We start from the raw sequence: 26,613 nt of genomic DNA, 5'->3' as shown, positions 1-26,613 counted from the left end.
TTTGGATTTTATTTGTACAATAAAGACATCGTTTTAAGGAGTGCGGCAGTCCAGGATCTTCTTCTATCCAATGTACCTGTGCATAGCCAGCACCCTTTTGGTTTAGTGGAACGGAAGCAAAGCCAAGGGATCAATAGTTTTTAGAGCGGTATTATCTCTCACTAGTATGTATATGTATGTGAGTTGGGGACCTTCCTTGAGGGTAGCGATTTGATGTGAATGTGCTGCGTAATTTGACAGCTCTTTATAAGTACCTGTAATAATACAGTAAGAATATTTAAGTCAACAAAACAGTCCAGAAATTACAATATATGAAAAAACATAGACTGCATTAGCAAAATATTATGAGGTCTAATGAATATTAATTTTATTACCTGCATCTGAATAAGTTATGAGACAACATATACTTTCAGCCCACACTGTTGTCACCTGTTAAATGTGGTAGGGGATCTATAATGGCATTGGCAGCTATCTCATGGAAGCCGTTGAGGCTGCATAGTTATGTAAGGGTCAAAGAACAAGAGGACTAGACTAGACATTCATTTTGTGGTTCAAAAATTGTTCTCCCATGATGTTTCTCTATTTTAAGATTGTTTATTTAATGAGGAGGATGAAGACTAATGCCTCCAATGGTCTCGTCAGTTACCAGATCTAAACATCATCGAGGTTCCCTGGGAAGTTCAGAAGCACACAATACAATGTAGACTTCTGCCCCTTCATCCCCCAAACAATTGGAGGTTTTTCCTATTGAAGAATGGTACAAAATCCTACCACACGTAGTTGAGAACCTATTTTGTCCACTCCCTGTATATACTTGGAGCAGCAATATTTACTCATTACAGTATATTATATACGGAATGAATGTACTTCCTTCATAGTAATGTTGCATGCTGTTTATTCCCTATTACTCATCTATCTCATTGTAAGTCAGTCAGACCAATTGAAGCTGACTGACCAATTGAATTATGATAATTCTTTATCATGATTAGCTCTATTGTAGCAGTCATTCAACAGTAGTGATGATTGCACTGATACCGATAGCCACTAGAAGAATAATCTACAATTCTATTTCTTGAAGTACTGTTATGAAAATATGGTGCCTCAAGCAAGAAAAGTAAGACATTTACATAAAAAATTACTTTTGAGTATACTAATACTTAAAGTGGTTCTAAACACAACACATTTTTTCCCCTAAATGCATTCTACGTATTAAAGTAAAAACGTTCCATTAATTTATTTGCCCCCAAATACTTATCTGAGTCCATCTTCATGGCCTGCTGTTAATAAAAGCCTGTGAGAAGGGAGCAGGGGGAGGGCTGAGCCCCACTGTCTGTAGGCACACACAGTGTGATTCGGGAGCAAGCCCACAAGTGTGCCCTCTATATAGTAAGCAGCTTGCTATGGGGGCACACACAGAAGAGGAGGAGCTGAGACCTCTGGCTTTGGACCTCAGAAGAGGAAGTTAATCACTACTCTGCAGATACATTTGTAGCCGGTGCCTCACTCTGTCACTCACTACCCCGCAAAGCTGGCCTCTGCAATGTACACAGGCTTTCCAGCCTGAAAGAGGGAGAGAGCTGCCAATCCGTTCCTGCATGGACTTTTCACCCCCCTCCCTCTCCTCACTGACTCACACAAAGCTGTTCACTCTGCAGCCTCCCATGTGCTTCTGTTGGCAGGAGAGGAGTCAATTAAAGACAGTTACAGTAGCCAATCAGAGGGACTATACTAAGCTGCAGGAAGCAGCTGCAAAGGACTCTGGAATATGAAGTTTCAGAACAGAGCGGCCCTTACTGACTTTTAAAGAGGCAGGACTACAAATCCCAGCATGCTCTGCTGGCAGGAAATTAAGGACTCCATTTGGATTTCGTGAGGATTCTCAGTCAGCATGAGCCGGGGAAAGAGCTCAAACCTGAGGGAGAGATGCTGCCTCTCAGGTGATCTCACCCGTGTGATTTTTTTTTTTTTTTTTTAAACTTTGTTTATTTGTTTTCTGCAAATACAATCATCAAAAAGGCACAGTAACGGTTACAGCTCTTGCATAGATTAACACAGAATCAACATTTTCATAGCAGACATCGACTTTTTCCTGAGAGTAAGTACCCCGGTTCCTCAATGGAGAAACCACAACAATAAGTGTCCCCCGTGCGATTTAGGCGTCTGCTGCCAGTCGGGACATACAGCCTGAGAGAGGGGGATCCCAGGTGCACATCTGCACTGACGGTGATGCATTCCAGTGTGAGATGACTAGTCGGGTCGCCAGGAGAGTCTGCTGTTTCAGGACGTTCAGTTGGGCCTTGATCGCAAGATTGGGGGAGGGGGCTTTTTGCTTATTTGCAGGAAACGGGGACACTGGTGCAGACGACATTGCTGGTAGTCATCTTTCTGACACTTGTAGTGCCACAGGGATAAAGGATAAGGCTATCCATTTTTGGGACACTATACAGACATCATTGTCCTCTCACCTTGCTGAGAAAGATCCTGCCTGCCTCACTTGATTATCTGGGCCAGTTGTGGTGTTTGGCTCTGCTATCCAGGGGTTTAAGTGCACCAACATATATATTTAGGGCTCTGTATATGCAGTGGGTGTGTGGGACAGCTTATCTAGAAGATTAAGCCATTGTATGTTGATTTAAATTAAAGTTGGGCATGTGGTGTCAGGGGACAGGAGAGAAAGGCCTGACACAGAGGGTCATTCTTCTGCTCTCCTCCTGCCTGGACTCATAGAGCCAACCCGAGTAAAGGTAACCAATCCGATTTAAAAGTGTCATATTGTGCTTTATTTACCATTTAAGTGTGCCTCTGCTCTTGGGGACATTCTCAGGTTTGGAATCCCCTGAAAGCAGCCTGATTATAGGCTTGAGCTATATTGCTCCCAATTTCAGTTATTGCAATATACTGTTACTGTCTACGATTCTTTCACAGAAATATGGAAGTAAAGACAATTTCTGTGTTTTACCATAACGTGTGTGTTTCTCATTGGTCATTACACTATTACCAAGTGTGCCATAGGGGGCTGAGGCTGTTGTTAGGGTTGAAAGGCAGAGTAGCGGACTGAACAAACTTAAACCACTCCTTCGGGGGTATTGCTACACGTAGAACCAGTTTATTAGAAAAAAAAAGTAAGCCTTTACAACCCTTTAACAACTTTGAGTGTGGTATACCTAAAAGTACAGTAGTGTTTCCATTTAAAGTGGAACTTTAGTAAAAAAAAATAAGTCCTGATAGACTACTTAATGCTGGCCCCTTTTGTAGGTGTATGCAAAACATTTCAAATAAATGATTATACTGTTTCAAATTTGCTAAGGACCTGTCTCACCCAGCTTCACACAGCCTTAGTTGTCCTGCAGTCTTGACACTGTGCCAATAATCAGTGAGTCACTAAAGGCCTAATCAGCTGAGAGCCTAAAGCCTGGTACACACTACTAGTTTTTTTTTTCATTCAACCCAATAGGGTTGAACGTAAAATAAACTGGCAGCTCAAGAGAAGTCACTGTATTAACTACTTGTAGTTTAGTACCGCAGTCTACACAATTGAGCTATTATGTTTCGGGGAGGCTGCCCCACCAGGACACTCCTTTCAGCACTCTTAGCCATTGGCTGGGAGCGCTGATCGGGAGCCGATCGGCAGACCTTTTTCGATCATGCCTCTTCAACAGAAGCTAAACCAGCCAATGCCGCCCGACATTCGACCCGTGTATACTAGGCTTAAAATGTATTGCTGCAGAGGCAGGAAACAAGAATGGCACAGACTGTGCTGAGGGAACACGGGTTATTGAGGGAGAAAAGAAAAGCTGGAGAGGTGACAGGACAAACTCTGCTGTCAGGGACACACAAAAAAGTAAAGCCTTGTACACACGGGCCGAATGTCGGGCGGCATTGGCCGGTTCAATATAGACAGGCCGACATTCAAGACTCAATTAAGGCTGGAAATGCACACATTTTAATTGCAGAAAGTGACATATAGTTTTTGAGACCAAGGAAAGGGGGAAAGTTTACAATAGGAAAGTGAACCCACTCTGGGCGTTAACAAAATGGCTGCCTCCAGCAAGAAGAAATCTTGGCAATGCACATTTTTACACGCATTGAAGTACAACACAAAATACATTGTGTACGGGACACCTGAAATGTGTCCTGGATGGCAGGTATATTTACTCGATATTTGAGCTGTGTTCACTTTGAGGGGGACAATTAATTTTGGCTGGAGAGGACTGACTTCAAGTACTCTCTGGATTGCTAAATTTGTATTAGGGCCCTGGGATTTTGGTGGTTCAAGGGGCCAGGAGCGCTGGCGGGGGACCCGAAAAGAGAAGGTTTGTAGTCACTCTGTGCAATTCTATAAGTAAAGATATGTTTGTTATTTAAAAAACGTAAGTCCCAGGTAAGGGAGGCTTGAAAGGCAGCAGAGGGAAATCGGTACCTTCAGGGAAGTGAGTGAAAAAGAGACTCGCAAGCTGTGTGACAAGTAGGAGCTCTTAGACTAACTGAGACATGGGCTGCTAACCCCCCTGTGTTTTATGCCTGGCGCCCTTACTATGGAGGAGCCTAACCCCTGTATGGGACCAAAGATTAGCAGAGAGCATGCTGTTTAGTTTGTGATACCAGGATTTGGACTGTTTATTGACTTTGGCTGAAGTAAGCTGTCTTTTTGTTCAACCGTGATACAAATAAATTAACTGTTTTGCTTTCACTAAACTGGCTGGCAGTCATTCCAGAGCTACTCCAGGGTACAATTGCAACACATGTTTTTTTGCATTTCAGTTTATTTCAATGGAAAGCACAGGTGCATAAAAAAACTAGGTGTAAATGCAGCCTAAATGTGAACGTCTGAATCTGACAGGTAAATGGAGAAGTAAGGACAGATCCTAGGCCAATGACACACTAGCAATCCTGTCACTTGTGGCAACTCGTCAGCCATAGGATTTCTAAAAAGAATAAAGAAACAACTCTCCTGTTTTTATAGTGTCCCTTTGTGAGCCAGCGAGAGGTGCCTCTCCTTCCTCGGCCAAACCACTGTATGATCTCCCTTGCCAGTAAGGGAGTGACCTTATTGAGCCTGCTGTTAGAAACAGGCAAGTTATTTCCTTGCCCTCCCATAGTGATCTTATTGCTGATGAGTTGCTCAAACTGGGCTTGGCCTAAGGTCTGTGACACACTCGATCCTGTTGTTGGTGGTAACTCACAAGTGACAGGAGTGCTAATTGGTTTTAGGCCTTCAGCCAGCCCCAGATTGAATTTTGTAGGCTTTGATCTGGCCTTTTAGATTAACATTTACCAGTAACTTGCAGTTCAAAGAGCACAATTTACAACCAAGTTGATTTATAAGTAGACCACCACACTTCATACTGTATACACTGCTCAAAAAAATGTAAAGGAACACTTTTGAATCAGAACTCCTGGGATATTGATCTGTTAAGTAGCAGAGGGGGAGAGGTGTATACAGAGGGGGTTGTTAATCAGTTTCAGTTGCTTTGCTGTTTATTGAAATTAACAACAGGTGCACTAGATGGGCAATAATGAGATGGCCTCCAAAACAGGAATGTTTTTTCAGGTGGAGGTGTCTGACATTTTTTTTCCCTACTCATCTTTTCTGACTGTTTTTCACTAGTTTTGCATTTGGCTAGGGTCAGTGTCACTACTGGTAGCACGAGGCGATACTTGGACCATACAAAGGTTGCACAGGCAGTCCAACTCCTCCAGGATGGCACATCAATACGTGTCATTGCCAGAAGATTTGCCGTGTCTCCCAGTACAGTCTCAAGAGCATGGAGGAGATTCCAGGAGACAGGCAGTTACTCTAAGAGAGCTGGACAGAGCCGTAGAAGATCCTTAACCCATCAGCAGGACAGGTATCTTATCTATTGCAGGGAAGAACAGGATGAGCACTGCCAGAGCCCTACAAAATTACCTCCAGCAGGCCACTGGTGTGAATGTCTCTGACCAAACAATCAGACTTCATGGGGGTGACCTGAGGGCCCAGCGTCCTCTAGTGTGCTCTGTAATCACTGCTGGACACTGTGGAGCTTGATTGGCATTTTCCATTGAACACCAGAATTTACAGGTCCGCCACTGGTGCCCCATGCTTTTCACAGATGAGAGCAGGTTCACCCTGAGCATATGTGACAGACGTGAAAGGGTCTGGAGAAGCCATGGAGAACTTTATGCTGCCTGTAAGATCATTCAGCATGACTGGTTTGGTGGTGGGTCAGTGATGGTCTGGGGAGGCATATCCATGGAGGGACACACAGACCTCTACAGGCTACACAATGGCACCCTGACTGCCAAAAGGTATCGGCATGAAATCCTTGAACACATTGTCAGACCCTACACTGGTGCAGTGGGTCCTGGGTTCCTCCTGGTGCACGACAATGCCTGGCCTCATGTGGTTAGAGCATGCAGCCAGTTCCTGGAGGATGAAGAAATTGATACCATTGAATGGCCCCCACGCTCACCTGACCTAAATCCAAAAGAACACCTCTGGGACATTGTTTCAGTCCATCTGGTGCCGCCAGGTTGCACCTCAGTCTTTTCAGGAGCTCAGTGATGCTCTGGTCCAGATCTGGGAGGAAATACCCCAGGACACCATCCGTTGTCTCATTAGGAGCATGCCCTGATGTTGTTAGGCATGCATACAAGCACTTGGGGGCCATACAAACTACTGAGGACCATTTTGAGTTGTTGCAATGAAATTTCAGCAAAATGCACTAGCTTGCTGCATAATTTTTTCACTTTGATTTTCAGGGTGTCTTTGAATTCAGCCCTCTGTAGGTAGAACATTTTAATTTCCATCAAATGATGTGCCATCCTTTCATTCCTAACACATTACCCAGTCCATATCAGTATAGATATCCAGCATTAGATTTTTGCCCGTTGAGATCTGATATGTTTTCAAAGTGTTCCTTTAATTTTTTTGAGCAGTGTATTTGATAATCAAACGCGTTAAATCTAAGCAAAATATGTGTGTGAGATAAGATTTAGAACTGACCCTTTAATTCCAATGGCCCAAAGACAAAGTACAGTACTAATTTATTGTTTGGCATGAGTGAGAATGGTTCTGGGAACCTGGCTCAAGGGTGCACTTTCAGATTCAAACCTACACTGGAAAATCACTGATGCCAAATGTTAAGATTTTTTTGGTGTCTATTGGGTGGCATAAACAAACTGTGGTAAACGTCTGGTGAAGTATTGCTTTCTACAAGTAGCACCACTGTGTTAAAAAAAAAAAATAGATCCCTAGAAAATCTTGCAATGTGAAATATGAACTTCCAATTGCTCTCTTTAATTAGTAACTGAAAGAACTGGATTCATTGTTACAGACTACACCTTAATGACTGTGAATGGCTGTGTCATGATAATCTTACCCACTGGATAGGTAAAAGAAGAGCAAGGCATGCAAATACTTCAGCAAGCAGATAAAACAGTTTAATTCATGTTGATAAACTTGTACAAATGGTTCTGCCCTGCCCTGTTGCAAAATTACTTTCTCAGACAAATTAAACATGACTAATAGTTTGGAATTAATTTTCTATTGTCAACTATAGCCATGTTGTACATGGAAATCAATAATGTCATTGGAAGTATCTGTGGTTAAGTAGAAAAACACATCTGAAGAAAACCAAGAATGATAATTATAAAAAAACAAAGGAAAGTGAAGGTGTTTATTAACAACTCAATGTATTTTTCAGTTTATTGTGCATGTATTGGGATTCGTAATGAGGAAATAAATGAATATGCAAGTCACTGCTGGCCTGTTCTGTCACAAACTTTTTTTGAAGAAAGCCAGTCATGAGAGAAATTCATAGGCTTCCTTTGCTGACTCCATGGCTGCATTCATGTTCCAGGTCATTGACTCAAACCAGTAAACAAGTTGTTTGACCTGTAAAACAGTAAATGTATATGTACTTGGGGTCCACTCATATCAGCCACTGCATTAGAATGCAGAATTACATGTTGACATTTGGGCGTGAGCTTTCCTAATTGATATTTGATGGATGCTTTCCTCTCAGGCCCACATAAGATCGATATGAACAACATACAAAGTAAATACATATAAAATCTTAATGCACTAGTACCAGAACCTGATTTATTGCATTCTATCTATCCACGGTTAGAAACACATAGGGATGCAACTCGACAGAGTGAACATTGGGGGTTATTTACGAAAGGCAAATCCATTTTGCACTACAAGTGCAAAGTGCACTGAAAAAGCACTCAGAAGTGCAGTCACTGTAGATCGAGGGGGACATACATCCAATAAAAAACTGCATTTTAGCTTGCATATGATTGGATGATAAAATCGGCAGAGCTTCCCCTCATTGCAGATCTACCCATCAGATCTACAGCAACTGCACTTCCATGTGCACTTTCAGTACAATTTCAAGTGCACTTTGCACTTGTTTTCAAAGTGGATTTGCCTTTCGTAAATAACCCCCATTGTTTCATATTTTCTGATCCTGTCCTGGTGTCGCATCTTTCTTAGTGGAGGCCAGTGCCTTGCTTTCAAAATGAGCTGAATCTTATATACCTCCAGATCTTCTGACACATCTTTGCATCACCCAATTCAGAGTGTAGAAAATAATTTTAAAAAGCTACCAACCCATATTCTTACAGCGATATGTTGCATGATAACTACTAGATGGAAACAGACAGCGCCCTATTCTTTGCATGATTTACTAAATCAGATCAAAGAAGTAAGATTAACTACTAGATCAGTGATGGTGAACCTTGTTACCCCAGATGTTTTGGAACCACATTTCCCATGATGCTCATGCACTCTGCAGTATAGTTGAGAATCATGGGAAATGTAGTTCCAAAACATCTGGGGTGCCAAGGTTCGCCATCACTGGACTAGATTATGCAACACACTGAACAAATTTAACAGTGTGGAATGCTTGGGGCACCTACCGTACCCAATTCAAAACACAAATGAGCTAGAGGGGCTAGACTGTGGCCATCGGGAGTACAAAATGTCCCAGCATCAATGGTAACGGTCAGGGGTTAACACCGTTTACGATCTTCCATTCCACCAACCCACGACAGCTTATCCGACACTCCAGCAGACAGGACCCATTCCATTCCCCAGAAGGACGAGACACACAGCTCTGTTCTCTCTGGTTCAAAAACAAATGAATGCTTTAATGGTAACTCAGCCTTGTTATATACAGTTACAAGCATGCTACAGTAATCACAGGGACAATTAAACTCTCCACCCAAACATCACACAATGGGTGCTTAACGAGTCCCCCCCCCCCCAATCCACATCCCAGACAGACATTCGGGCACCAAATCTAGAGGAGTCAATTACTACAGCTGACAAGTCACATTCCACATCTATTATCAAAAGTATCTTCACACAAAACAGTGTCATCAGCATACACAATGAGAGATCTTAGGAGCAGACGTAATTAGCACAATTGACAATAGAATGCAGTCACAGCAAGCCCCATCACTACAGCCAGGTGGACTTAACTAGCATCTCAACAGTCTATGTTACACATTGAATTAATCACACTCTATTGACCTGTCGAGGTCAGAATTAACAACTTGTAATATTTCAAGATCTCCTGCAATACATGAATTATTGTTAATGTCCCATCTCATGTAATCTGAGATGTAATTTCTCAGTCATCCTATGCCCAAAAGGGACATAGGATGACCCTAGACCCAAGAGTCATTAGTGAAGGTGGCACAGGAGTACCCCACATCCTTCAAAAGTCTCACGGGCCATTCCGTTACAGGTATGAACAATCCCTCATCATTGGTGTCATTGGGAGGAGCTGTGTCCTGTAGTTGATGTCATTGAGAGGAACTGTGCCCCATCGTTGGTGTCATTGGGAGGAATTGTGCACTTCATTGGTGTCAGACAGTGAATAAAATAGTGCCCCAAGGACCAGATAAAAGCAAGCAAAGGGCCGTGTTCATCCCCTGGGCCGCAGTTTGGAGACCACTGTTCTAAATGATCGTCTGTAAGCTATATCTATGATTAATGTTTCATATGCTTTTCTGTAAGTGACAGAGGGTTTATCTTCATTGTAAGTGGATTCTTATCTTCTCTTGTTATTTGGAAAAATCGATACAAAAATGTGCTGTCTCGTATTTGGTTTTTCATGTGTTTAGCAAGAGTTCTGCTTTCTTATCAACTGAGTATAATCTAAATGCAACACTGTATCCAGTACTGTTGTTGACCATGCACACCCATTTATGGGCACTAGATAGGAGTACATTATATAGTACAACTGTTTCATTTGAATAGACAAACTCACTACAATAAGTTAAGAGCTCACTGGATATTTGGCAGGATCAAAAATTTGTTTTCTAAATGTTTTTAACCACTTGAGACCCGCGCTGTAGACGAAAGACGTCCACAGCACCGCTCTCAAGTGCCGGGTGGACTTCCCTGGACGTCTTGTTTACATTCCCCGTGCGCGCCGCTGGGGTGCACATCGGGGAAACACTGTGCCCAGCGCATTGCTGGGAAGCCGATGCGCATGCCTGGCGGCCGCTATGTCCGCCAGGTACCCGCAATCGGCGGTGACAGCAGGGACGTGGAGCTCTGTGTGTACACACAGAGCTCCACGTCCTGTCATGGAGAGAGGAGACCGATCATTGTCCCTTGTACATAGGGACACAGCATCGGTCACCTCCCCCAGTCAGTCCCCCTCCACACACAGTTAGAACACTCCCAGGGAATACATTTAACCCCTTCCTCACCCCCTAGTGTTAACCCCTTCCCTGCCAGTCACATGTATACAGTAATTAGTGCATTTTTATAGCACTGATCGCTATATAAATGTGAATGGCCCCAAAATTGTGTCAAAAGTGTCCGATATGTCCGCCGCAATATCGCAGGCCTGACAAAAAAAATCGCAGATCGCCGCCATTACTAGTAAAAAAAAAAAATCATAAATCTATCCCCTATTTTGTAGGCGCTATAACTTTTGTGCAAACCAATCAATATACGCTTATTGCGATTTTTTTTTTTTAACAAAAATATGTAGAAGAATACGTTTTGGCCTAAACTGAGGAAATGTTTTAATTTATTTTTTAAATTGGGATATTATTATAACAAAAAGTAAAAAATTATGGTTTATTTTTTCAAAATTTTCTCTTTTTTTGTATATAGCGCAAAAAATAAAAACTGCAGAGGTGATCAAATACCACCAAAAGAAGGCTCTATTTGTGGGGAAAAAACAATAAAAATATAATTTGGGTACAGTGTTGTATGACTGCGCAATTGTCATTCAAAATGCGACAGTGCTGAAAGCTGAAAATTGGTCTGGGCACGAAGGGGGTTTAAGTGTCCAGTAATGAAGTGGTTAAAAGAAACAAAATGCAGGGAAATACAAATGTATTGAAGAGATGTACTGAATATTTTTTTTGCTTTGCTCAGACATATGCTTTAAGTGCAAGCATATAAATTGCATGCTGCTGAGGTCCTTTGTAAAGAGTGCTTTTATGTGGCACTACCAGTTTGAAAGGAAACCTCTTATCCTGGCACCAGGCTGCACTGTTATGTGTTTCATGTGGCATCGCCTGGCAAGTAGTACTGGCAAATTATCAGGGAACAGCTGCAGCTAATGACCTTTAAACATCAAAGTGTCTCTGTAGCAGTCCATAGAGTATCTGAGGAGCCCAATAATGGCACGTCACAATATCCAAATATGTCTGTCTGGTGGATTGGTGAATCTAGTCTGGCCTGTGTGTGGTCTTATCTATTCAAACATATTTAGTGTCAAAGCAAGGTAGTTGTGATACTTTCTTAAGTACTCATAATGATTTTTTCTTTCTTCATTTTTATTTTTTTTGACCGTTGGGGCATGAAAGGTTTTGGAAAAGTTTACCCTGGCCTCACTAAGGTTGAGAACCACTGTACTAGGGCTTTTCTGTATCTTGCTCCATCCGATTCAAGGTACAGGCTCACCGCTCATCAAGTTCCTGTATTTCAGATGTGTGCATGAAAAAAAATAAAAACATACACTGGGATTTCAAGTATAACTAAAGGCAAAACTATTTTTTTTGTTTTGGATACAGTGGAGGGTATTAGAAAATCTGTCAGATTTGTATCGCTGTCTAGGTCTCTATTTGTGCTGTTCAGTTATCACAGAAGATAATGTTCTGGGGAAGGGTTTTCCCCAGAACAGGAATAGTGGGGATATCTTCCAATGGGGACACTAGTTCTACTGACCCTGGTGACAGCCAGGGATTCCCTCACTTTAGAGTGATTTCCTCTCACTTCAAAAATAAAAACTGTCAGGGGTTATACCCCCCCCCCCCCCCCCCCACTCTAAACAAAATGAAAAAAAGTTTTGCCTTTAGTCCTACTTTAAACATTATTAACTAGAAGTCCGTGCATAGCCTGCTAGCCTCATCCACATATGAGCTGCCATAGATTTCCTATGTTTCTTTTCTATAAAAGGCTTTTCAATTTCTGTAACCCAAAGGGCAGGTCTCTGGTTATCTATGTTCTCCTTCACTGCGTTTTTATCTTGCATTTCCTAGTTGTGGATTATTGATATATGCACACTACTGAATTTATCAGTTTATTTAATCACTTAAATAAGTCTCTTCACGTCACTGTTCTAAAAATGTAAAAGGAAAAAATGCGTAATTAATCATTTCTTACAACCATTTACAGATTATTTCTGTACGCCTAAACTGTACTGTACAAACAGGGAGCATGGGGGAACATTTGTAATAGAATGAGCAATATTAGTTGTGAATCTGTTTTTAAAAAGACCTGGAGAAATGTGATGGTTAATATAATTATTATACTGCTCTTGAAAATATATATGGAGATATGTTCAGTCTGCAGAGAATGATATTGTGTGGTGCTCTGCAAATCAAGCAGGACTTACATAAAATTATATTGAACTTAAAGTGGAGTTCCACCCAAAAGTGGAACTTCCGCTTTAAGCACTCCTCGCATGGGGGGGGGGGCGGAGTGTGTGTCCTCTTTTTAGTGAGACTTCCTGTCCCACTTCCTCCTTCCAGTTTCTCGGCCACCTAGGTGGCGGCTCCTCTCGCTCTAGACGGCCTCGCCCTGCCCGCAATCATCTGGGACACAACACGGGTCCCAGAAGATCGCTGGCCAATGGCTGTGTGCACGCCGGGTGCACACAGTAGATATGATGGCGCCAAGCAGAGGAGCGGGGCTCCGTGCAGCCGCAACGCTGGACCGTGGAACAGGTGAGTGTCGGTTTATTAAAAGTCAGCAGCTATACTTTTTGTAGCTGCTGACATTTAATAAACTAAAAAATGGGTGGAACTCCGCTTTGGCTTGTAAAAGAGGCATAGAGAGCCGCTACATTGGAGTCTTGGCTCTGATGAAGACATTGGCCTTCAATTAGGCAAGTGCAATTTTATTTTCTGCTTTGGGGTTGTCTCTCTCTGAGTTTTCTCATATTTTCCAACACGTTTTAAGGTTCTCGGAAGCAGTAGTTATTACATCTAGTGGTTCTGTACTTGGCCTGGTAATTTCCTAGTCTAATTCCCTAGTCTTCTCGAGTAATGCTTCAACTGGTTGCACTGCTATCAGTTCTATAAGCTCTGCCTCTTTTTTTCTGTAAACAGCAGGAACAAAAATTGTCTCTGGACAGCTGCACTCTGAACAAATTGTAGCCTTTTATTAAAAGAAGGACAGCACTACAAGTCACAGCAAAATAAAAAAACTGCCTGTGGACGCGTTTCGCACTGAAACTAGTGCTTAGTCATAGCTATGCATCTGCTATGACTAAGCACTAGTTTCAGTGCGAAACGCGTCAGCAGTCACGTTTTTTATTTTGCTGTGACTTGTAGTGCTGTCCTTCTTTTAATAAAAGGTTACAATTTGTTCAGAGTGCGGCTGTCCAGAGACGATCTTTGTTCCTGCTTTGCTAAGTGCATTGCCTGCATCTGAGTTGTCTGCAACGGAGGATATTCATCTGGGTTCCCACCTGGAGCGGCTATTCCCTTTTCCCCTCTTTTTTTCTGTAAACATTATATTATGCAGTGTATATCCACAAAATACAACAGGATTAGAAATCGGGAGTACAAACTTTTTCAACCAAATTTCTATGCAACTGTTACAATACTGAATGTGTCTGAAGTGTAACTTTAGCTTCAGGAATGTAGGAGTAGTAAGAAAGAATAGTTAGACTTGGGCTCAGTTTACACTGCCGCGATCTGGGCCTGGTTCACACTAATGCGATGCAGGAAATGCACAAGATTCACTGAGTTACCCCGCATCGCGGGCGTCCATGCGATCTCCTGCGGGTGTCAATGTTATCTTAACAACACAGCCAAAACAGATGGCAAAATGCAGTGTGAACAACCATGCAATGCGATTCAGGTGCAGGGGGAAAAAGGGTCCTGCTCCATTCTGGTGCATGTGCGATGCAGTCTGTCATACAAAATGAATGTCTGAAATCGCACTGCACAGACATCACACAGGAATGCAGTGTGATTCATGTGTGAATCACATGCAGTGTTTTCTACACACCAGTGTAAACCTTGGCTTACGGTGCAACTTTGCCAGACGACTTCCTGGGGACTTGAGTCCTGCTTGATGTAACTTTGAAGTGACATTAGGGAAATGCATGGGTAATTTTCCTGTAATGTCAGGATCAAAATCACATCAGTATAAATGATGATCTGACTTGGAGGCGACTTCCATTAAAGTCTATGGGCAAAAGTCAGATAGAAGTCACCTTGAAGTAGTACAGGATTCTTTTCTAAAGTTGGAGCGACTTCAGTAGTGTTAATTAAGACAGCTCTCATTGACTAAAGCCCTGTACACACGGCCGGGAATCTCGTCAGGAAAAAAACGTAATTTTTCCTGACGAGATTCCTGGGAAGCTTTCTTGCTCGCCGAGTGTACACATGGGCCATTCAAAAGACCTGCCGTTCTTTTGAATGGAAAGAACGCAGTGAGATCATAGACTACGTTGAGCATTCGCTCGTCACATTCGATGCCATTGCCGCCATCTTGCTACACACTACACTATGCCGTTGAAGCATGCGCTGAAGTCTCATCGAGCATGCGCGGGTTTCCATGGAGGCAGGTAAGTATACAGACGCTCGGGTTTCTCGGCAGGAAAACACTGCCGAGAATCACGACGAGAAAATAGAGAGCAGGTTCTCTATTTTCCTTGTCGAGATTCCAGGCAGTTTTCTCGACGAGAAACCATACACACGCGCGGTTTTCTCGTTAAAAAGCTTTGCCAGCAGTTTTCTTGCTGTTTCTGGCCAAGAAAACCATGCGTGTGTACGAGGCTTCACATGGGATTTCACATGTCACATAACTTGGGGTCCACAGGTTGGATCCCAAGTTGCGGCAATGTGAACCGGGCCTAAATATGACATCTGTGAAGAAATGTCCAGTTTTTGGCTGTCATACATTTAGCACTTCACCCATTGGACCTGATGGTGGCAAGAAATGTTACTGAAGTAATGCTTCACCTGTATTGTATGTAACTGGCCACATTTTCTATTCTGACTGTGCCTGGCTGATTGTTGGGGGAAAAGTGAAAGGATGGCTGTCTTATTTGCCATTATTCAGTGATCCCTACCTGTTTTGGTAACATCAGTCAGCTCAGCTTCATCTGTAAGTGCAGGATAACTTTAATACAATGATACCAAAGATTTCCCACCTACCTGTGAAATACTATAAATGCCAATGTGCCGTATGTAAGCATGAATCATGAAATTCCTTCTTGAAGTGTTTGCTATGAAATAATACATTGTTTGATTAATGGGTTTATCACTCCCTCTTCCTCTGTTCTGCTTGTATGTCAAAGGACACTTTGAAAAGTATATATTATTACATACATACACTGCAAGCAAAATCAGAAATTAAGCCGTCCTATGTGTTCAGGGAACATGCCTCCCATTGGCACCTTTATTTGGTTGCAAAAAAGAGAGCCTGTTGTAGCCTAGTGTCCACATTTACAACCACCAATCCAATTCAGAGAAGAATAGAGAATGGAAGATGCAATAGGAACTCCAAAAAGTTAATACTAACGAAGACTGTGCTTCTGCTATGCATGGTGGTACACAGGGGAGGGCTGGGCTGGGGGGCAGGATGGCAATTGCCTCCTGGGCCGCCCTAACTTATGTTCAAAATGCCCGCTACCATTTTATTTTTTATTCTGGTCTTGGAAGACGGGCCGACCACTAGCTGTTGCATTCCAGGAGTTGTAGTCCTGGAAAACAGAGCAGCGCAGAGGAAACTACAACTCCCTGGGATTGGATTCTTGGAAGCAGGCAGAGGCAGAGCGTGCCAGGGAATGCCAGGGAGTCGTGATGCAGGGCTGGGCGCTGGCTGCAACTTGACCCCAGGACCAGGAGCACTGGAGTTGGCTGCACTGGTGAGGCTGCATTGAAAAACCAGATGGGCCATGGATAGTGAGCTGATTCAGCGGTTCAATGACTGGACTTGCCCCCCAGGCCTAAGGCTGCCAGCCCTCCCCTGGTGGTACAGTCTCTGTGCTCTGCCGCATAGGGGAAATCTCTATTTACTTCTATGGAGCCAGCTACTTCACACACTGCAGAGCAGAGAGCAAGGACTAGTAACATGGAGCTGAGTTTTATAACACCATATCTTGTGAGAAATGACATGGAGGGAAGGGTAACAGTACACATTGTACTTGCCTCCTTCCTTTGAGGTTAATCTTCCTTTTGGAGTTTTTTTTTAAGGCTCCATGCACACTAGGAGCAGAAAAAACGTCAACGTTTTTAGCTTGAAAAACATGGCATAAAAGACGCAAAATGAAAGCATATTGTACAAAGTTTAGGCGAGTCTGAGAGTTTAGTTTATAGGCGTTTTTTGCACTACACTCCCCTCTGCAAAAGTTTTTACTCCCACAACACACCTAAAAAAACGTTGGCACTTGAAGTTCAGAAGAGATAAGAGGAGTTTAGGAGAGACTGACGTTTTTACAGCTCCTAAACTCCTCCAGGAAACGCGATAGAGAAGGGTTTTTTTTCCTGCCTCTGAACGTCCCTGACAAAAAACTCCTGTAGCAGTCAATAATGTGCAAAGACACATAGAGCACAATAGAAGTGCTTCTAGAGGCAGGAGAAAAAAACGTCAAACGCCTGTAGAATCAACGTTTTTTTTAGTCCAGTGTGCATGGAGCCTAAAGCGTGGTTCAGTCTGTAAAAATTAAAAGTCAGCAGCTGCAAAGCGTAAAGCTGCTGATTTTTAATAAATAAGCACTTACCTGTCCAAGGATCCAGCGCTGTGTGTTGGGAGGGAGAAATGAGAACGAGTACCTGTCAAAACTAGGTACCTGCTTGTCTTAAAACGAAACTTCCCCTTTCGGGTGGTTTTCCGCATTAAGGCTATTTCCCATTCCACATGAGAAGAGCTGTGTAAAGTCTTGCTGTGGCAAATTAAAGTAATTCTAAATCCACCAAGGTTTTTTGCCCTAATTCATTCTATACGTTAAGGTAACAAAAAACCTTCTCTGCTGCAGGATCCCCCGAGCCCCTCTGTATTCATACCTGAGCCCGATCAGATCCAGCGATATTCATGAGAGCAAAATCTCTTGCCACTGTCTCCTTCATTGGGTCAGCTAATAGCAGCAGGAGCCATTGACTCCCGCTCCCGTCAATCAACTCCAGTGATGATGGGGCGGGCCAAGTCCTGCTGTCCGTGTCAATTGACACAGCAGCAGGGCTCAGTAGTGAGCCCGCACAAGTGCCCCCATGGGGATTGGTTTCTTTTTGGGGGGCAGGAGAGGAGGAGCCAGGAGCTCCGGCGGGGGACCCTAGAAGAGGAGGATCGGGGCCGCTCTGCACAATTCTACAGAGCAGGTGAGTATAGACGTGTTTGGCATTTACAAACAAAAGTTTACTTTATATAACAGGTGCCAAACCATCCCTCAGCCAACACTGTCAGCAGCAGGCAGAGCGGCTCTATATTGCTGCTCGTCCCGTCTCTCTGCCTGTCACAGTGGGAAGCTAAACAGGGGGAGACCGGAGCAGCTGTGGGCTCCCCCTCTTTTCACATTGCTACACAGGGAAACAGAGCGGCGCTTACCAGGATTGCCATCTGCTCTGTTCCCTGGCCTTTGGCTACAACAAGAGACCAATCCGCAAGAGGCGGAGTGGAGGATTGTGAGATATGTAGTCCTGAAGACTGGTGGCCCCGTTTGGGACCCTAAGGAGAAAAGTACACCCCTAGGACACAACAGGGGGAGAGGGGATCCAGGAAGGAGGCACGAGGCAGCCAGAGGTGGAGAGCCCACAAGGCGGCCTGAGAGACTAGCTGCAGGAGTAGGAGCTCTTGCCCCTTGCCTGTTGAGAGGGGTAGATCACAGCCAGGACAGAGCGATAGCCCTTACCACCAGCAAGATCCAGCAAGGGCACAGACATCGCTCGATCTCTGAGCCATTGGGTTGCCAATCCCTGCAGATCCTTCAAGAGCCTGTTTCAGGACATTCCATTCCTCTGAGCCTTAATATTCTTGGGACTGGTGAGAGGGCAGAAGCCCACCTTGTGTACATACTACAAAGACACCTTTATCCCATCTCTTTGCCTGAGAGCTTTCAAAGGAAACACTTTGCAAAGGTCCTTCTTTATTGCTGATTGCCATTGCACGTCAATTCCCTTAGGCCCTTGTTGACCTAGCTGTAGATGCGGGATATCTGCACCACAAGGACTTCTTCACCTTCTCCTTCCGCCACTTAATGGGCTTAGCGCATAACATTAGTGCACATTAAGGGGAACTCCTACTCAACATTTGTATATTGTATTCCCTACAAAATTGTTGTTTTATAAATTGTTACTTCCGATTCCGTGGCATCAGGATTTTAAGGGAGTAGTTTGACACAAAGAAAGTCATTCTTTCCCCCTTTCATACCTGAGGTCATAGATTCTTTCATTCTATAGGTAATTACTGGGTTATTTAATTGTGATGTCCTTGCATTGCATACCCTTTGTGTATATTACCAGGTGTAAGAGTTTAACACTGAAAGATACCCACCTTAGTCATTGTCTTATCTGCTTTAAGAATCCCTAGTAAAATACTAGTCTGGTGTCCTTTGCATTTGTGTTTGCATTGATTTTGTGTAACCAGGTGTTCCAGAGGGGTTGAGGTTGTTCTTGGGGTTGAGGTACAGAACAGTGAGCCCAAAATTACCCAGCAGCTCTTTCGGGGGTGACACTACATATACAACCACTTTAAATAGAATTTAGCTTAATGTAACTCAGGGAGACCTTTTAAAGCGGGGGTTCACCCTAAAACTTTTTTTTTTTATGTACCATCCCATCTAGCATACTTGCGTCAGCTATAGTATGTTTGTTTTTTGTTTTTTTCGCTGTATTTACCGTTTTTAATCGCTCAGTTTCGTTTCAGACTCCGGGGGGGGAAATAGGCGTTCCTATGAAGAGGGGAACATGATTGACGTCCGGCTATGGCGCGTCACGCGTTCCGAAAATAGTCTAAATAGGACTCGGATATATACGGCGCCTGCGCAGTCAGCTCCTAGTCTGTGCGCAGGCGCCGTATAGCGCCGTGAAGACCCGAGTCCTACTCCGGCTATTTTCGGAACGTGTGACGCCGCCATAGCCGGTTCTCAATCATGTTCCCCTCTTCATAGGAACGCCTACTCCCCGCGGGAGTCTGAAACGAAACTGAGCGATTAAATGGTAAATACAGTGAAAAAAAAAAATACTATAGCTGACGCAAGTATGCTGGATGGGATGGTACATAGATGTTTTTTAGGGTGAACCTCCGCTTTAAGTTAGAACAGGTGCAGTTTATGAATTGGCAGTTCACAGATTGGTGTCGCTTGTTTTTTTGGAAATGTTTTTATTACTGTATTTAAAGCCCAAATCCAGTGTAAGCTTTTTATTTTGTTTTTGCAAGGCAGGGAAAAGTTGGAGTTGTACAGAATCACAAGTATGGGGAGTGAATAAAAATCTTTCCAGTGGATTTAGGGAATAAATAAAAAAACTGGCATCAACTGCATCTCATATGTTTCTGTTCAAAGCTAGTAAAAACCATTGCTTCTCGGCCTTTTGGCTGAGATCAAGTGTAGTATCTGTTCTTATCAGTTGCCAGTAGGTGGTGCTATGCTAACCGTCCTGAGTACACGGCGAGGTGGAAAGGGATGGCGGTTGGCAGACGCTAAATTTGCAGGCGTGGAGGTGGAAGCCTTCTGATTTGGATGGAGAGGCATGAGGTCGAAGCTGGAGGGCTGGGCCCCTGGCCTCTGGCCTGGATTTGGTGGTGCCTGCCCCAGTCAGTTGTTCGGGAGAGAACCCTTTCTCCTCTTTTCGTCGAGAGGAGCGGCTAGTATTTCCCGAACGTGATTAGGTGGGAGGGATCGTGGTTGTGGGAGTAGCCTGCTGAGATGGGCTCTCCCCGATCTGAACTCCTACCTTCCTGACTGGGAAGGGTGCTTCTGGTCCGGGCCAGGGGTCAGGGTCTATTGAAAAGCCTGTGGAGATAGTGCCCCTGGAGTGGCAGTCCAGGGGTGCCATACATTGCACGAGTGTTTGAGGGGCACTTACCGTATGGCACCTGGGCCACGATCTCCACAACACACTTTTTAACACCTGCCTCTAGGGCCGAGCCTTTTGGCTAGGACCAGGGGAATTTTTGTTTCCTGGCCGGATGGTCACTTTCCACTCACCTCTCCCACCTTCCTTTTCCCCCACTTTCTTTTTTATTTTACCCCCATGTTTGTCACTTTGTCTTTTTTTGTTGGTGCACTTTTGTACACCTTGTGTGTGATGAGTAGGGTGCTGATCCTCGGGCCTTCCCTGAAAGTCTTGGGAGTGGGTGGACATGGCCTGCTGGCTTAGTTCGCCTGCTCTCATGGGGTCTCCCTTCGGGGGAGCCTCATGAGGAGGGTTCTGTTTCGGCAGACCCTCCAAGGAAGTTGGGTCCGTGTTGGCTTCGGCTGCACGGACCACAGATTACTCTAGTTCCTGCCAGGAGCCTAACGCCCCGGGGGATCAGGGTTGGGTCCTTTTCGGAGGGCCATTTGACGATGCACCCGTCAGTTTTTTGTGTATCACTCTTTGTGTGCGCACATTTTTTCCTGCACCGGGTAATGTTTTTGGGTTGTGTTTTGCACGCCACAGGCTTTGCAATAGAAAAAATGTAACATGTTCCCAAAGGTGAATTATCCTTTAAGAAAAAAAAAATTGTGAGTCTGTTGCAAAGTGCCTTATGTGTAGATCCTGCCAGTAACCACTTTTTCCACTGCCTCACAATTAGCACAAGTGTTTTTACTCTGCCGCGTATTATCCATTAGTTGGCCTCTGGTTGCCTACCAAGTCTATGAGATAGGCAGTCCAAAAGCCAAATGAAGAAACTTTTATGGCAGGCTAACAACACTGGCCCAGATTCAGGTAGCCTTGCGCTTTTTTTACGTAGGCGCAGGGCACTGTTTTTGCCCTGCGCCCCCGCAAATTTTCTGCACTACCCGCGATTCACGGAGCAGTAGATCCGTAAATTGCGTGGGCGCTCCGGCAAAATGCCCGGCGTAAGCGCGCACAATTTAAATGATCCCATTGGGGCGGGAATCATTTAAATTAGGCGCGTTCCCGCGCCGAACGTAGGGCGCATGCTCCGTCGGGAAACTTTCCCGACGTGCATTGCGGTAAATGACGTCACAAGGACGTCATTTGCTTCAAAGTGAACGTGAATGGCGTCCAGCGCCATTCACGATTCACTTACGCAAACAACGTAAATTTCTAATTTTGCGACGCAGGAACGACGGGTATACTTTAGCATTGGCTGCCCCTGCTATTAGAAGGGGCAGCCTTACGCAAAAACCGACGTACGCAAACGACGTAAACTGCGTACGCAGGGCTCGCGTAGGGTAGTGAATCGGCGTTAGTATGCAATTTGCATACTATACGCTGACCACTACCGGAACGCCACCTAGCGGCCTGCGTAAGAATGCAGCCTAAGATATGAGGGCATAAGAGCCTTATGCCACGCATATCTTAAGCTGCAGTCGGCGTAACGAGCTCTCTGAATCGGGAGAAGTCGTTACGCCTGCGCAAGTAAGAAATTGCACTGCGTAACTATGGTTACGCAGACGCAATTGCTTCTTGAATCTGGGCCACTGCTGCTAATTGAGAAGAGCAGATTAGCATTGTCAGCCTGCAACAGGATGTATGTTACTGGCAGGATCTCCAAGTAAGAAACTTTTATAACAGATTAACCTCTTCCGGCCCGCGCTATAGCCGAATGACGGCTTCAGCGCGGACCTCAAAATCCAAGAGGACGTCATTTGACGTCCTCGTCTTTGTTCGTTCCCCGCGCGCGCTCCCGAGCGCGCTGCGGGGAAATTCTGTGTTGGCCGTGTCCCCTGGACACAGCCAATTACAGATCGCCGCAAACGGCCAATCAGAGTGGCCGTTTGCGATGCGATCTGTGTGGCCAATGAGAGATGATCTCAAATGTAAACATATGAGATCATCTCTCATTGCCGCCTCTCCCTCCTCACACAGACAGCGCGTGTGAGGAGAGAGAAGGTCTGTGAATTACTGTGAATGTGAAAAGTGCCCGTTTACAGTGCCCATCCCAGTGCCCATCCCTGTGCCCATCCCAGTGCCATCCGTGTTGAAGAACATACAGTGCCATCCCTTTGCCACCTCATCAGTGCCAATTAGTGCCCACCTGTGCCGCCAATCAGTTGCTACCTGTGCCGCCAATCAGTTGCTACCTGTGCCGCCAATCAGTTCCCACCTGTGCCGCCAATCAGTTCCCACCTGTGCCGCCACATCAGTGCCCACCTGTGCCGCCACATCAGTGCCCACCTGTGCCGCCACATCAGTGCCCACCTGTGCTGCCACATCAGTGCCCATCTGTGCCGCCAATCAGTTCCTACCTGTGCCGCCAATCAGTGCCCACCTGTGCCGCCACATCAGTGCCCACCTGTGCCGCCACATCAGTGCCCACCTGTGCCGCCACATCAGTGCCCACCTGTGCCGCCACATCAGTGCCCACCTGTGCCGCCAAATCAGTTCCTACCTGTGCCGCCAATCAGTGCACATCTGTGCCGCCAATTGGTGCACATCTGTGCCGCCACATCAGTGCCCACCTGTGCCGCCACATCAGTGCCCACCTGTGCCGCCACATCAGTGCCCACCTGTGCCGCCACATCAGTGCCCACCTGTGCCGCCACATCAGTGCCCACCTGTGCCAATCAGTGCCCATTTGTGCAGCATTATCAGTGCACATCTGTTCAGCATTATTAGTGCACATCTGTGCAGCATTATCAGTGCCTACCTGTGCTGCCAATCAGTGCCCACCTGTTCCGCCACATCAGTGCCCACCTGTGCCGCCACATCAGTGCCCACCTGTGCCGCCACATCAGTGCCACCTCAGTGCCCACCTGTGCCAATCAGTGCCCATCTGTGCAGCATTATAAGTGCACATCTGTGCAGCATTATCAGTGCACATCTGTGCCGTCTCATCAGTGCCCATCTGCTCCGCCAATCAGTGCCCATCTGCTCCACCTCATCAGTGCCGATCTTCTCCACCTCATCAGTGCCCATCAGTGAAGGCTTAGCACACACCTGTGCAGTTGCATCAGCAACCATGTCCAAAAGGTCCTATTCCCTTCAGGAGGCATTCCAAATCATTTCTGCCCCCGACGAGAGCAACGGGGAGCTCTCTCATTCAGAGTCCCTTTCAAATTCAAATTCTGAGTTGGACGTCAATTATGAGCCCGCCCTCAGTAGTGGAACACTGAGTGACTCAGAGGAGGAAGATAGCCGGCCGGCTAAACAAAGGCGTTCTAGTGAGGAGGCAGTGCCATCCACCAGCACCGCAGTGCCATCCGCCAGCACTGCAGGGCCATCCGCCAGCACTGCAGGGCCATCCGCCAGCACCGCAGTGCCTCGGCAACAAACTTCCAGGACCCATGCCAGCCTTCCCTATGCCCTTCAGAACCCCTTGTGGCTTCCTCCTAATTCAGGAGAAGCCAACATTCCCCCTTTCACGGCCCAGCCAGGAATCCAAGTGGACACAGAAAATTTTTCACCAATCAATTATTTTAACCTCATGTTTACAGAGGACATGCTATCCAAAATTGTGGCCCAGTGCAACCTATTTGCACAGCAATTTATTGAAAATAATCCCACGTCATACCATGCCCGTCCCTTCCAGTGGAGAGACCTTACGGTGGAGGAGTTTAAATTTTTTTTAGGCCTAACATTTTGTATGGGACTCAACCCAAAAAACACTTACCGTGCCTTTTGGTCCAAAAACCCGATCTACCACATGCCCATCTTCTCCAGCGTAATGCCCAGATCCCGATACTTTGCCATAATGAGATTCCTACATTTCAACGACAATACCCAGAGCCATCCCCGAAATCATCCAGAACATGACAGACTTTTCAAAATTCGGCCCTTACTGAATTATTTTTCAGAAAAATTCCCCCAATTATATACCCCGGACCAACACATCTGTGTGGATGAGTCGCTTGTTAAATTTAGTGGCAGACTACAAATAAAGCAATTCATCCCCAGCAAAAGAGCCCGCTATGGCGTGAAGGTCCACAAATTGTGTGACCGAGTCACAGGATACCTGTATGCCTACAGAGTATACGAAGGCAAGGACACCCAGCTCAATCCCCCTAATTGCCCAGACTACTTGGGATCAAGTGGCAAAATTGTTTGGGAACTCATTAACCCCCTATTGGAAAAAGGCTATCATCTATACGTAGATAATTTCTACACCTCTCTTCCCCTGTTCCACAACCTGCACCGGAAGCAGACCCCGGCTTGTGGCACCATCCGAAACAACAGGAAAGGCTTTCCTCAAAGCCTGGTGAATACAAAGCTGAAAAGAGGAGAATCAGCAAGTCTGCGTAACAATGCGGTTCTGGCGGTGAAGTGGAAGGACAGAAGAGACGTGTACATGCTATCTTCCATCCATAATGATACCGTCGTTGAAACCCGCAGAAGGCGTGGCACCACCATCCGAAAGCCCACTTGCATCCAGGACTATAATTTGTTTATGGGGGGGGTCGACTTCAACGACCAGATGCTTGAACCCTATCTTGCTACAAGAAGAACGTACCATTGGTACAAAAAAGTTGCCATTTATTTTTTTCAATTGGCCATATACAATTCTTATGTAATTTACAGCAACTCCACCCAAAACCCCAAACAGTTCCTTGGCTACCAAGAGGACCTTATCACTGCCCTTATTTTCCCGAACGGCCCACCCCAAACCATCCGATCTGATGTTTTAAGTCGTCTCGCCGAACGTCATTTTCCCGATAAAATCCCTCCCACAGAAACAGGCCGACGACGTCAAAAAAAATGCAAGGTATGCGCCAGTGATGGAGTCAGACGAGACACATCTTTCCATTGTGTGGATTGTCCTTCCCAACCAGGCCTCTGTATAATTGACTGTTTTCGCCGTTACCACACCAAACTAAAGTATTAATCCTCCGTTCCTGCCTTCACACACCTTCACACCCCTTATGCCACCGCCTGCTCTGTAACTGACCCCGGCTTGTTTTTTGACCACGATTCTGCCTAATGATTTTGTAATACCTCTGCCCGATATGGAACTGACCCCGGCTTGTTTTTTGACCACGATTCTGCCTAACGATTTTGTAATGCCTCTGCCCGATTTGGAATTGACCCTGGACTGTTTTTTCGACCATTCTTCTGCCTAACGATTCTGTACTGCCTCTGCCTGATCTGGAACTGACCTCGGACTGTTTGACCATGTTTTTGCCTGCCTCATGGACTGATCTTGTACCCTGTTACTGGACTAGTGGGAACACAGGGGTCTCACATATGTGAGGGGCGCCAGAAAAGTTTTTCTGGATGAAGAAAACTTTTTTGTTTTCTCATCCTAGATTAGGGTCTGGTTGCCCGGAGGCTTCAAAGAGATTTGGGTGGGAGAAGCCTCTACCCCTGTCCCCATTCTGTCCTGAACGAGGCCCTACTTCTGCCTGCTGCCTGTAGGACCTATGCCATCATGCCTCTGCCTGTTGCATGAACTGACCACCTGCACTAACCCTGACGGGACAGTATCCCTGCCTGGACGTTGCTGACCAAGTCCCTGCCTGCTGCCTGGACCAGTGCTATCCTGCTGTAGAACTGCGCTACTATTACCACAGGTAATCTTTTGTTTACTCTTTGCTCGGCATAATGTATTTTGAGGTGTAATTCTTGGTATGTGCATACTATGTGTCTCTGGAACACCTGACGGTGTTCCTTGCATGTTGGATCTCTGTATGTGGTCAGGCTATGTAGAAGTCTCACACATGTGGTATTGTTGTACTCAGGAGGAGTAGCAGAATGTATTTTGGGGTGTAATTTTTGCTATCTAAATGCTATGTGTTGGAAATATCTTAGAAACATACAACTTTGTGTAAAAAAAATGCGTTTTCATTTTTCTTCCACATGTTCCAAAAACTTCTGGAAAAAAATGAACCATTCAAAAGACTCATTATGCCTCATAGATTATACGTTGGGGTGTTCGCTTTCCAAAATGGGGTCATTTTGTGGGTAATTCCATTGTCCTGGTGTTCCAGGGCCTTCAAAAGTGTAATAGGTAGTCAACTAGTTAGATGTGCAATGTATGCTCCTAAAACCCCTGATGGCGCTTCCTGCATGTTGGGCCTCCGTATGTGGCCAGGC

At 45.2% G+C, this 26,613-nt stretch overlaps 1 protein-coding gene and 1 pseudogene across 4 annotated transcripts in view; both read left to right on the top strand.

The window, feature by feature from the left end:
- Positions 1–26,613, top strand: part of LOC120940419 (cytochrome c oxidase assembly factor 1 homolog) — a 177,524-nt gene that overhangs the window by 111,547 nt on the left and 39,364 nt on the right. Inside the window, exon 4 of one of the 4 annotated variants that reach the window (XM_040353259.1) lies at positions 11,824–11,908. The exons of the other annotated variants lie outside the window; for them this stretch is intronic. The gene's annotated coding sequence lies outside the window, so the exon portion shown is untranslated. The remainder of the gene's footprint in view (positions 1–11,823; positions 11,909–26,613) is intronic. 4 annotated transcript variants of the gene reach the window in all.
- LOC120942225 lies at positions 19,986–20,142 on the top strand (annotated as a pseudogene).

This window comes from Rana temporaria, chromosome 5 (genome assembly GCF_905171775.1).
Source record: "Rana temporaria chromosome 5, aRanTem1.1, whole genome shotgun sequence".
Lineage (NCBI taxonomy): Eukaryota > Metazoa > Chordata > Amphibia > Anura > Ranidae > Rana > Rana temporaria.
This window is presented reverse-complemented; position numbering and strand designations above follow the sequence as displayed.